General features: G+C 35.2%; 1 protein-coding gene across 2 annotated transcripts in view; it reads left to right on the top strand.

Moving 5' to 3' along the window:
• NELL2 (neural EGFL like 2) overlaps window positions 1-12,421 on the top strand; it is a 395,035-nt gene that overhangs the window by 264,015 nt on the left and 118,599 nt on the right. The gene's annotated exons all lie outside the window — the stretch shown is intronic.

Below are 12,421 nucleotides of genomic sequence, written 5' to 3' on the forward strand. Positions count from 1 at the left end.
ATCATTTTCATTTAGTTTATTATTTTGCATTGTGGGCAAAGGATGGAGAATGCAGAGACCAAGTTAGAAGACAGAGAAACAGGAGTGTTACTGAGTCAATCAACTTGCTCAATCTGTCCTAGAGGCCCTGGAGGCTACTTGAGCCAGCTATATTTTGATAACTGCAAATCCTTTTCATTTTGCCTTTCTGCCTTCCTCTTATCCCACTTTACCTTAAAGGGACATTGTGAGTGAGTGAATGGATTTTATCATTCATGGGAAGATATATGGAACATGTTTAAATAACTTACGAGGGGTAACCTTTAAATACACCTATTTGCCCATTGTACTAGATCTGGGATCCCAGAGAAAAGAGGTTTGGGGAAAGAAGGTAGTGAGGAGGGAGGTGCCGGGTGTAATTAGAGGAGGGTAGAATAAGAGCCATGAATACAAAGAGTGAGCGTTTTTCCTAGAGCAGGACATTGCTGATTGCAATTAAAATATACACTTGCAGTTGGGGAGAAGAGTACATTATTTTAAAGTTTTTAATTTTGTGGAAGAATATAAGAAATTGAAACGAATATATTGGAGAGAGGTGTTGAGTAAAGCTTGCAACTGGGAAGGAAGCAAGTGCAAGAAACAGAGATATAAGAAGGCAAGTAGTGGAAAGAGAAGGGAAAGTAAAGAAAATTGGCATCAGAATCAATCCCCATTTGTTGTCGTTCAGTTGCTTCTTTTTTGTTATTATTATACTTTAGGGTCTAGGGTACATGTGCAGGACGTGCAGTTTTGTTACATGGGTATACACGTGCCATGGTGATTTGCTGCACTCATCAACCCATCACCTACATTAGGTATTTCTTCTAATGCTATCCCACCCCTAGCCCCCATCCCCCTGTCAAGCCCCGGTGTGATGTTCCCCTCCCTGTGTCCATGTGTTCTCATTGTTCAGCTCTCATAAGTGAGAACATGCAGTGTTTGGTTTTTCTGTTCTTGTGTTAGTTTGCAGAGAATGATGGTTTCCAACTTCATCCAGTTGCTCCTTAAGCTATGCATTTTCTGGTCTTTGGGTCACATTTCTATTCATATCTGAGCAACAGTTGATTGGGATCCCAGAGGCCAAGGGAGTAAGTAAAAATGGAAAACATCAGGAGAAGGGAAGAGTTAGCTTGTTAGTGTGAGAAACAATCAGGGAAAGAGAATGATGAATTGACATTAAAGTATCTCTTAAACTTCTCTGAAAACTTTTAGTGATTCCTGAGGGCAAGAGCTCCCCTCTGTGAGGCACAGTGAGAGAAGAATTATCGCAGTTTAAGGAACCTTATCAAGTAAAAGTGAATGATTCAGAGTGAGATTTAGAATAAAATCCATTTTAAATTCTTGAAAAAAATATAATATAAAAAAAGAGACACTCTAACCACATTACCAAAAGAGAACATTCCTTTGTATTTTAGAAAAGATGACTTTTGGAATAACAAAAAATATATATATATTTAACTATATTTCTAAATTGATTCCTGCCACTTGAGCAGAACAAAACACAAGTATAAATTAGACATTACTTGCTACTTAACATCTATCTATCTGTCTATCTATCTATCTATCTATCTATCTATCTATGTCTAGTGTGTATAAATTATATACATACACACACATATATTCTATATATTCACACACATACCTACATATATGCACACATAAAGATATGTAGTTGTATCTATTATTTTATGAAGGAACAACATATATAGATATCTTGAGGGTGAGAATTCTGCCTTACTCATCTTGTAATGACCACAACTCTAATTTAAGCACAGGAGACCTTAACACATATTTATAACATCAATAAACACACCACTGCAAATCAAAATATTAAAGGATCTTTAAAGATATTAGCTCTAAAATGTCAGAAATAACTAAATAGTCTGAAACACAGTAAACACAGAAGCATGAAATAAAAGTGCACAAAAGATACTTTTACATGCTTCTTCCTGTTTTATCAAGAACAATGTATGTAGTAATCCTTTGGAATAGGAAATTATCTTTTATCTTGTATTTTGCTGCAGGAGATATTAAAATAACATACTCCAAGAAAGATAAATTTCGTAATGAAGCTCATTTTAAAATTAAGCCCCTGAATGAAAACACTGATAGGTTTCTTTTGCCCCATAGTCTCATCACTTTAAAATCTGAGGAATCATTCTCTTTTCTGTAAGTTAGAAGATGAAAGGTCGGAAAATAGTATCTGATCCAACTGTGGAAATCTAATATCTTAAAATTCATTGGAAAGACTGTCTATGTTGGAATGCTATGGCTGTTTTTCTTGGGAAATTATATATTTCAGAAATTACCTTTTATATTTCATTTTGTTTTGAGGTACTTTTTTTCTGGTGTACTTTGTTGCGTATACTCTCTCATCTTATTTATTTGTAGATATTAAAGGAGAGCAGGCCTTAAAGTTTTCAAAAAACGAATATATCGTATGGGGTTAGGTAGGTGAAGGTGATATTTTTCTCCAGCAGAGATTTTCACTAGCTTAGTGAAAGCCTTTCTTTTTATGAAATAAACGTTTCCAATAGATGGAAAATCATGCCTCTTGCCAAATTTAGGGGCAGCACCAACATGAAAACACACGAGCAACAAGCTTGAACTTTTGCATTGGTGAAGTTAAGCATCATGATCTCTTAAGCAGTGTGTAGATACTTTTCTAAATATTAAATCTCACGCGTGTTACAGGGATTCTGAGTGAGTGCAATGAACTCTAGATGTAAAATACTCTGAGGAATTGAAAAATGTTGATTTTTGTATCTATTGGAGCCTACCCATCATTGATTCAGCCATATGTATCAAGTGCCTAAAAAGTGGCAGGTGTTATGGCAAGATGTGAGGATTCAAAGATCTATACTAACATTTTCTTTCTCAAGAAGTATACTGATTATAGAGGGACAGGTAAGAGAATTAACAATCCCTGACAGCATGAGGACAGCTAGTCTAATACTAACTCATGAAGCGCTATGAGAACCAGGATTATTCTCAGTGCTTTCCAGACGTTACCACATTTGAGCCTCACAACTCTATGAAAGGCATGCATATCCACAGTCCCTCATCTACAATTCTAAACTCCAAAAAGTCCAGACAGCTGTGACAATCAAGTGTTTATTTTATTTTCTTTGTTTTTCTTATTAATTTTTATTTCAAAGAGGTACTGTATGGATGCGCTTTAAAAAAATGTTCGAGCACAGTAACAATGAGTAAATCCACGTGAAGGATGTAGGTACTTCAAATGTTTATTTTTTAAAATTCATTTGGCAGCAAAATTTGATCAGATGTGAGGCTATTTTACTTCTTTATTGATCCTATTTGGTTTGAATGGTCATATTTTTACTGCTGAAATACTTGAGTATAGCCCCAGATCCTGCAGGGAATTTTACTTCTGTACTGTTTTTAGATTCATTTTGTGGTTTGAAGAGATTAAGTAACTTGCCCAAGACCTCACAGTTAGTAAAAGGAAGAGCCAAGATTTGAGCTGAGACAGCCTGACTCCAAAGTCCTTTCACCAAACCACTTCACATTCTGCCTTTCAAATGTTATAATGAAATGAAACACAAGGCTCTATAGAGCTCATCTAAATGAGACTGAGAGTCTCAAAGAAAATTTTCTGAAGGAGTTTTGTGTGATCTGAGTGGGAGGTGAGTAGAACAGTTAAGCAAAGAAAGTGGGAAGGGGCTTTCTGGGCAGAGAATAGCACCTGTGGCAGCAAAGAAGCACATGCGAAAGACATGGCCTTTAGTAGAGTCTCAACAAGTGATATTACTACTAGATGTTGCAGTAGGTACATCAGTGTGCAGTTTGGTGAAAGCAGTGGGCCATGATGAAAGCTTTAATGAGGATTTAGTGCCTTGCTGGCCAGTAAAAACAATGATGTGCCACCAATAGCAAAATTAAGAGAGAAGAAGAGAGAATGGGGAGGATTGGTGGGGGCAGAAGGAAAGGAGATTAGATTTTATAAAAAGTTATTCTAATAATGGTCTGAAAATGCACCAAACTGGAGACAGTGTTGTCATCATGAGGATATTGCACTAATCCAAACAAGAGCTATTTAGTGCCCAGTTTTGGGCACCTGCAGAACAATGGGGATAGAGGTGGGAGGACAGAAATGAGAACTTTCAAGAAACAAGAATCCAGGTGACCTGGCACCCAGATGAATGTGGGGAGTGAGAAGAAGGGAGGGAGGAGTCTATAGTGACTCCCGGATTCCTGGTTTGGAAGGAAGAAAGACTTAAGGATAGATTTAGCTGTATATTTGTCTGTGGATGGGAAATCTGAGGACATTCTCTCCTGATGACCTGAATGTTTATCTGTGAGGTTGTTCGTGGAGTAATGTGCTGAGGATGGAAATGGGGCAAGCTCTTGAAGAGACAATAAGAGATACTGCAGGATTGCCATTCTGGAATACCTTGAATATTCAGCATTGTCAGGTGTTTTGCATGTTAGATTGAGACACACTATAGAATCAATGATGCATTCCTTAACAGATATTCATTGGAGACCAATTTTGTGCTAGTCATTTTGTTTTGGATGTTGGGGGTGATTGATGAATTAGACCCAAGGGTTTGCCATCTAAGTGGTGGTCGTTAAACAGATTTGGGGTGAAGAGTGTTTATTTGGTTTATGATCACCATCAATAGAGTAAATTTTGTTTCCTAAGGTGGTCCTTGCCTTTATATTTTGACTTTTTATTTCTATTTTCTTCTTTGCCATAAAAAAACAAACAAAACCCAGGCAAACAAGAATAACAAAATACCTACAGGTAAGAGGCTCTCTTAAATCTATTAATCTCATCACCACCTTCCCACTTGCCCAGGTTAAGAACCTAAGTTATCTAAAGTGTTTCTTCCTCTTGACTCAAATATTGATGCACTTTGGAGCCCAAAATTGGAGTATAAATCTATCCCTCTTCCTTCATCATTTTCTCCATTATACTTTAGACCCTCTATTCAAGACAGTTTAATTCACAAAATCACAGGGGCTGGGATGCGTAAAATGACTAAGACATGGTTCCTGCCTTAAAGGGATTCAAATCTTGTGATTTTGTTGTAAACTTCTCAGTAATTCCTCCTCTGTCCTTAGTACTTCCTTATGCTGAATATATACGTTGCTTAGCACAGTGCTTTGCAGGTAATAAGCACTCAGTTTCTTTCTGTTTTTCTTTGTTGTCAACACCCCTCCTCCTCCTCCTCCTTCTTCTCCCCTTCCTCCTTATCCTCCTCCGCCTTCTCATTCTTCTCCTCTTCCCTCTCTCAGTGTTGCACAGACTTCTGTCTCAACTCTCAATAATAATCTAGTTCAAATGGAGAAGAATAAAAGGAAGAAAGAGGGATAAAAAGAGAAAAGAATGCTAACTTTCTAACATGAGAAGCCCATTTTGTCAAGGAAAGTTAATCTCTCTTCATCTACACATTATTGTTAGATTAGTTTTCCTTAAAATCAACTCTAATTTTCCATGCCACATTTTCTTCTACAGCTGGAAGCAGCTATTTATTGCCTACCAAATAAAATTCTGTTGTAGTCTGGACGCTACCAATACTTATTCCTTACTGTTCTCTTTTAGTCATCACCATCTGCCAGCTCAAGTAATTGAGGGCCCTCTTATACCCCATGCTTTTTATCTTGTGCACCTGTGTTTTCTCCAGATGCTGTGTTCTTTCCCATCTTTACTCTTTTCTGTTAAAACCCCTTTCTGTCTTTCAAGAGCCACCTGTTTGGCCTGTTTCCCATGTAATGCTTTCCCAGAACCTTCAGTCAGTCCTTATCTCTTTGAGCTCCTTAAGCTTCATGAGATTTTTGTTTACAGGTTGTGTATTTTAAAGCACTGAAGTCTGGCCTTGTTACTTTCTAGCTATGTGACTTTGGACAAAGCACCTAATTGCGCCAAGCAAGCTCTGTATTCTCATTTATAAAATAAAAATAAAAATAATACCTACCTGAACAGGCCTTTTATGAAGACTAAAGGGGATACTGCATATAAAACAGTTAGCAGTGTTTTGCAGTCTGTAGTAAGCACTTAAGAATTTAGCTACTGTCATTATTATTACTATTATTATTTTCTCTGTTATGGCACTAAACAACTTCTACAATATATCATAGTTAGTTATCTATTTGTTAGCTTATGAAATTACTATAAGGAGAAGGAGGAAATTTGAGTGTGCTTTGGTTGTTAAGATTCTTGGTCAAATAAGGATTAGGAAGGGAGACTGAGCACACCAGTGAAAAGACTAGAAGAAAATTAACCAAGCATGTCAGGAGAAGAAAATCGGAACAAATTCCTAGTTGCCAGGCAAACTGAAGAATGACAAGAAGTCAGTATTGACTTGAATTGAATCGGTGTGGTCAGTGAGCAAGAAACAAATAGTGAATTAAAAATGCCTGGGTGTTAAAAATGACTTTTAGGGAATTTGCTACTGATATGGGCATCAAATAAGTTTACAATATGACTTCTGGCAGTCACTTTAGTAGCATTAAAAATAGATTTCTGTTAAAATGACATGGTAGTAAGTAAAATTTTTCTATAATATAAAGTGAGTAAATAAGGTAATCACAAGAAACAGAGTGAATAGCTGTTGCTCAATATGTCAGCAGGCAATTTTCCCTTGATGTAATCATTGAAAGTAGTGGCATTTTAGAAACAAGAAAAATGTCCAAAATAGATTTGATTTCAGAAAAGACTGTGAGGAGAACAAACACTATGGGACATTTAGGCTCTCTCCACAGAATTAAAATGAAATGGAAAAGAGAAGACATCTATCTAGTAAAAGCAAAAGAAATTTTCCCACTGAAGTAGATAATAGGCAACTAATTTTTCTTGAGTGTCCTTATTATTGCCAGCAATTTAACTTTCATCCTTTAAATTTATTCTTCACAACTGCTCTTTTATACAGTTCCTAATTTCCGCATTTTAAACTTAGAAAGCTTAGCTAACTTTCTCACGTCCATAGAACTAGGATAAAATGGCATCTGAAACTAAGCCTGTCTGGAAATTAAAATATGTACTATATACACTGCCTCCCTGTTATTGTTCATTACAATAGTACATAATTTTCTCATTTTTTCTCCTTTATCTTTCATATTTAGCTGTGGTCCTGCTACACATCATATACCTTCATAGTCAGCCCACTACCCTCAGAGAAACTTTCTTCTCTGATATATTTCTCCAGCCACAGGAAATGTATTGTCTATCTTGCATCTTCTACTCCTCTGTTCAAATTTTAAAATGTTGGAAAACAGCAACTGTAGTAACATATCAGTATATGTTTCACAAAGAAAGCTGCTTCACTTTCTCTAACCCAAGCGTTTTCTGGAATATAAATTTCATATAAGTAAATTCTCTCTTAGATTGTAGCAGGTTATGGCCCTAAACATAGTGACAACTAACCTCTAGTCACAACTATCATCCGATTACTAGAAACCTGAGAAAAAGCTCCCTTAGAATTAATGCTAAATAAGTCTCGGAGCAGAGAAGCCCATAGAAAAGGTGTGAATTGCTCTTGAGTAGCTTATAACAACAGTATCAAACTACATGTTTAGAGGGATGGTTTGTCTAAAAAATGTATGACTGCTTAGTCATTTTCCTCTAATATTTCTGTAGACTAGATTGCTTAAGATGTCAATGGGTTTTACCGAAGTCCATCCATAAGTGTCACTTGTAAGTGTGCCCACCAAAGCTAATATGTAGTGATCTGCACTGGTTTGTGAAGAGCATCCAAATCACACAGCCCATGGATCTGCAATACTGAGACTTCTTGCTTTTTTCCAAAAAGAATGGCAACAACTGAATCCCCTGATAAAATATACTCTGTCTCTCTCCTAGTATACTAAACAACTCTCTGAACTTGTCCACAGCACCTCAGTACTTTCACAAGATAATTATTGTACTGCAGATCCTTCCAAAATGAGTACAAGCTGAGTTTAATTAATGTTCTATATTACAACTCCAAAATTTCTGGTTTTAGGTCTATAAGAAAAAAGTGGTACTCCTTCCTTCCTTCTCCCTTCTTCTTTCCTTCCCTTTCACAGATATTTAACAGCCTGATATATGAAAACATTGTGTTATGATTCATTAGATGGTCAAGGACATTTACGTTCTGTTACCAGAAGAGCAGAATCTAGTGTATAAAGGTGTCAGCTAGAGGATGTAGGATATTGCTGGTAGAATGAAGCAGAATTATCCAGCACAATGCACAGTGTTTCTAGGGCCTGACCACTGGTGTTAGAGGAGAAGACTCTCAGACATTGGAGGTGTCTATTTACCAAATTAATTTAATGTTAAGCTTCAAGAGATTTTTAAGTGCAGGCAATTGGTGCTAGAGTCCAAGTTCTGTTAGCTGGTTACTTTGTTTGGCGGGGATTTGCACTTGAACATGTTGTTATCCTTTTCTTTTAAAAATTTCTTTCTACCTTGTGAAAACGTGGGTTTTAATATGAACAGAAAGTGATGCCTGTCCTTTGCCTTAAGAAGTGCTATAATTCTAAGATTCCTTTTAGACGATGTTTTTAAAGAAGTATAAAATATAGTAAAGAGATGATACCGTCCTAATTGTAAAGCAGCAGAAGACTTCACATACAACAAAAAGACATTAAACTGTATAAACATTAAAAACTGAATAATTATAAAGAAGAACACTAGAATAAAAAAGGATTAGATTCGGAAAAACACAAGTATTAAATACGTTGGCCAATGAATTACATAGCAATCAATAGCCTGAATTTTGGAATGAGATGTAATTCACAACTCTGCTACTTACTAGCTGCGTGTTCCTGGGCAAGCCATTTAGCTTTTCTAAGTCAAGTTTTAATTTTCTGTAATTATGTTTTTAGTCATAAATGATTAAATAAGGATTAAATGAGATAATATATGTAACAAAGTATGTGGTATGTAGTAAGCAGTGAATCGTAGCTATGATTATTATAAATTATTCAGTGTGATTCAAATTTATAAGGGCCTCGAGATTCCAAAAACAAAAGAGACAAAGTATATGCATGGTGTTTTTAATTGGGAATCTGCATCTGCCCTCACCAACACATGTAAAAAAAATAAATCCGTGTCAAATTCTTCGTTCTCCAAGAAGTCATTTTTGGATTCCTGCCTGACCCAACCAGATCCTCCCTTGATCTCTTGCAACCCTCTGTAAGCAGTGTTTACTTCTCTACTTTAGCAGCTTCTCATAATGAAACCATTTACTAAAGCTTTGTGTGTTTTTCTTATATCTTCAACTAAACTGTAAGCTTTTTGAAGGCTGTTAACTTTATAATAATTTTTAACCCCCAATATTCCAGTACTAAATAGATATTGAAGAAAAATGTAATAAATTTAATTTAAATGTAGATACATGTAAACGATGACTTTTCACTCTTATTTTCTGCAGTATTTGCATTTTATATTATACTGAAATTTTTGAATAGAACATGGATTGTGTTCTATTGTACATCTATTTTGAAATCACAGTGAGGAAAGCTATGTGAATTTTACAGCAACTTGTTTGTTTCTAGGTAGCACATTCATACTGCAAACAGCTCAATATGAATACCAAATTTAAACCTCATCTTAAGTCCATGTTATTATGACTGATGACACTGTTGGATAGGAATCTTAAAATTATTTTAGATACATTAGCATACCCAGGTTGACTTAGGGGTTAATCAGTGAAAGCCAAGTATTATTGTTATACATAACATCTGCATTTAGATGCATCCAAGTGCATATATTATTACTTTTTTTTCCCATGGAAGAACTTTACTATATTGTGCCTCATCATTAGTATGAAATCAGGTTTACATTGTATGCAGAGATGCAGAACAAACAAATTATGATACACAGGAAAAAATCTTTTCTAGCTATCACTATACAATTATAACTTCTATATATAATGTTTCATAGTGATTGACAACCAAATTACTTCCTTTTAGTATTGTTGAGTGATGATGTTTTCCTTCGATATATTTTTCTTTTTTTCATTTCATTTAAATTTCAAATTCATAGACACAACGAATAATAAAATTCTGATTAAAATAACCATGTGCTGATATTTTTGATGAAGAGGAGCTAGAAAGTGATGCATTTGATTTCACTTCCAGCTGTTAGTTGGATTGTCATATCATGTAAACCATGAAATTTTTACTGAGGATATCAAGATGACATTGAGTCTTATAGATTGGAAGGATATTCCAAACATCAGATCTGAATGTCTGCCTTTCAATATGTGGGACATAAATCTTGAAATTTATTCACTATTACATCCTGACATGCTCTTCTTAAACACTGGAACATAATACTGATTTAAAATTTACCTTAGAATTCCCCTCCTTATTCTGTTGAATTTTACTTACTATATATTGGAAATGTTGGAGGAAGTATTAGAAATGGAGAGGCGAACTAGTGATTTGATGGTGGAGTCCTCAGGGAAGTGTGAGTCAGAGAAAGGATGAGAAATTGATATTTGACCAAAACTGGAAATGGAGCACCAATAATTAACTATCTATTGAGATGACTTTACAGAATATTTGCTTGTTGCTTCATTTATATTCTGTTTTTGTGAAGGAGTATAAAATCTTCTTTGAGACTACAGTCATTTAAAAGGGTTTTCCTAAGCTCACAGTTTGCATTAGTTCATATATTGTAGCTATAACCAACTTTATTTTAAGTAGTGTGAAAAGATTTAAAGTGATAGTGTAAAGGAATTAATATTTTCTGTTTTCAAAAGATGTTCTAATATCTTAACTAATATTTGAAATATCCAAAATCAAATAAAACTGCACTGTAGTAAAATCAATGTGAAAAAACAGCTCGGATTTTTAAGAGCTCTGTGTTTGGCGTGTAGTCCACAATTGAACAAACTGGGATTGTCTTGAATTATGGCAAAGGAATTAGTAGTTCCTATCTCGCCCCAGCTATTCTTTCAATCATTTATTTAAGAAACATTCTTTGAAGGTTTAAATGAGATACAAAGAAAAATACAAAATTCTGGTCTAAAAATTCACAGTCCCAGAGTGGAGCTTAAGAATGAAGAACTAAAGAGAAATTGACATAAAATTCCAATAAAAGAGAATAACAGAACCTTGTATATTGTGTTAGGGAAAATAGATAGCAGCCCCTAACTCTGTAGGAGGGGAAGACTAAGGTGTCTTCGAACAGCATGTGACATTTTATTGTAATGTTTAAAAATGGTAAGTGTCTTCCAGGAGAATCTGTGGGGAAGGACACTTCAGTCACAGGGAACAATATACGTATATATAAAGGCATGGAGGCATTTAAAGCCTTCAGAACTGTATTTGCCTTTGAATTGCCTAGGAGCCCACTTTCTCATTTCAGTACCCATGAGAGTAAATGACAACAGAGGAAACCAGGTCCCAGATTGTGTAATTATTTAGCGCTTATTGAACATTATCATGCTAGGTGCTAAACTGAATCTTGTTAGGTCCTTTCTCTACCTGGTGAGTATGGTCTAATTAAAAAGACAACCAAGGCAGGGATTAAAACAGCATCAAATCAATCAGCACCTGTCTCTTAAGGGCCTACGGCTGTCCATATAGAGATTTATAGATTAACTGTGGCACTTTGAATTGCACTGGGAAGAAAATTGGCAGCAGGTGCAAACTTCATTCAAAGTGTAGATTTGTTTTGCTTCAGGCAGCAGAACCCAAAGGTAGGCATGCTGCCCATTCTAGCCCTTCTGAAATTTTATGATGGTCCAAGGGTAGCCTCAATTAGGAGACCTATGTGTAATCCAGCTCTTTTCTAAGCTACCAGTAGTAAGCATGCATTTATAAAAATTATGAAATGTTCTATGATACTAGACAATAAGGGTGGAATTTTGTAAAATTTTTGGTTATTCAGTCAGGAATTTGGAAAATAATATATCCATCTGTGCAGTTTTGGAACCTTGGTGATTAAAATCTCTCTTTCCTCTAAAGGATTATTGGGAATAATCTCTATGAATGTAATAGCAGGGTTATAATTAAAGCTATCATAACTTTGTGCTTATGTAGAATGAGACATAAAATACCATAGCAAAATGTTAATTTTTATTTTTAAAAAAGAAAACAAAGGGAATTTTATTTTAGTAGTTGAAGTAAGTGATTTTGGTCTGATCTTAACTGTATATGCCAAAGACAATTTACAGATGTATTACAAGTTACACATCTATTATGCCAAAGACAAGTTACAGATATGTTACCATTATAATGTCTGGAATACAGAGTTCTAAAGTAAAATCAAATCTTTCATTGATTTGATCATTTCATTTCATGATTTATATCATGTGAAATTAATGGCTCAATCAATGTAATTTATTAAAATATGTATTTTGTTTTAGGCCTAAATAATATTCATGTAAAAGACTGAGTACGAAGTAGTGCCACTGTAGGGATTTTAGGTGGTTGAACTAATTTG

Source organism: Trachypithecus francoisi, unplaced genomic scaffold, assembly GCF_009764315.1.
Source record: "Trachypithecus francoisi isolate TF-2019V2 unplaced genomic scaffold, Tfra_2.0 Lachesis_group11, whole genome shotgun sequence".
Lineage (NCBI taxonomy): Eukaryota > Metazoa > Chordata > Mammalia > Primates > Cercopithecidae > Trachypithecus > Trachypithecus francoisi.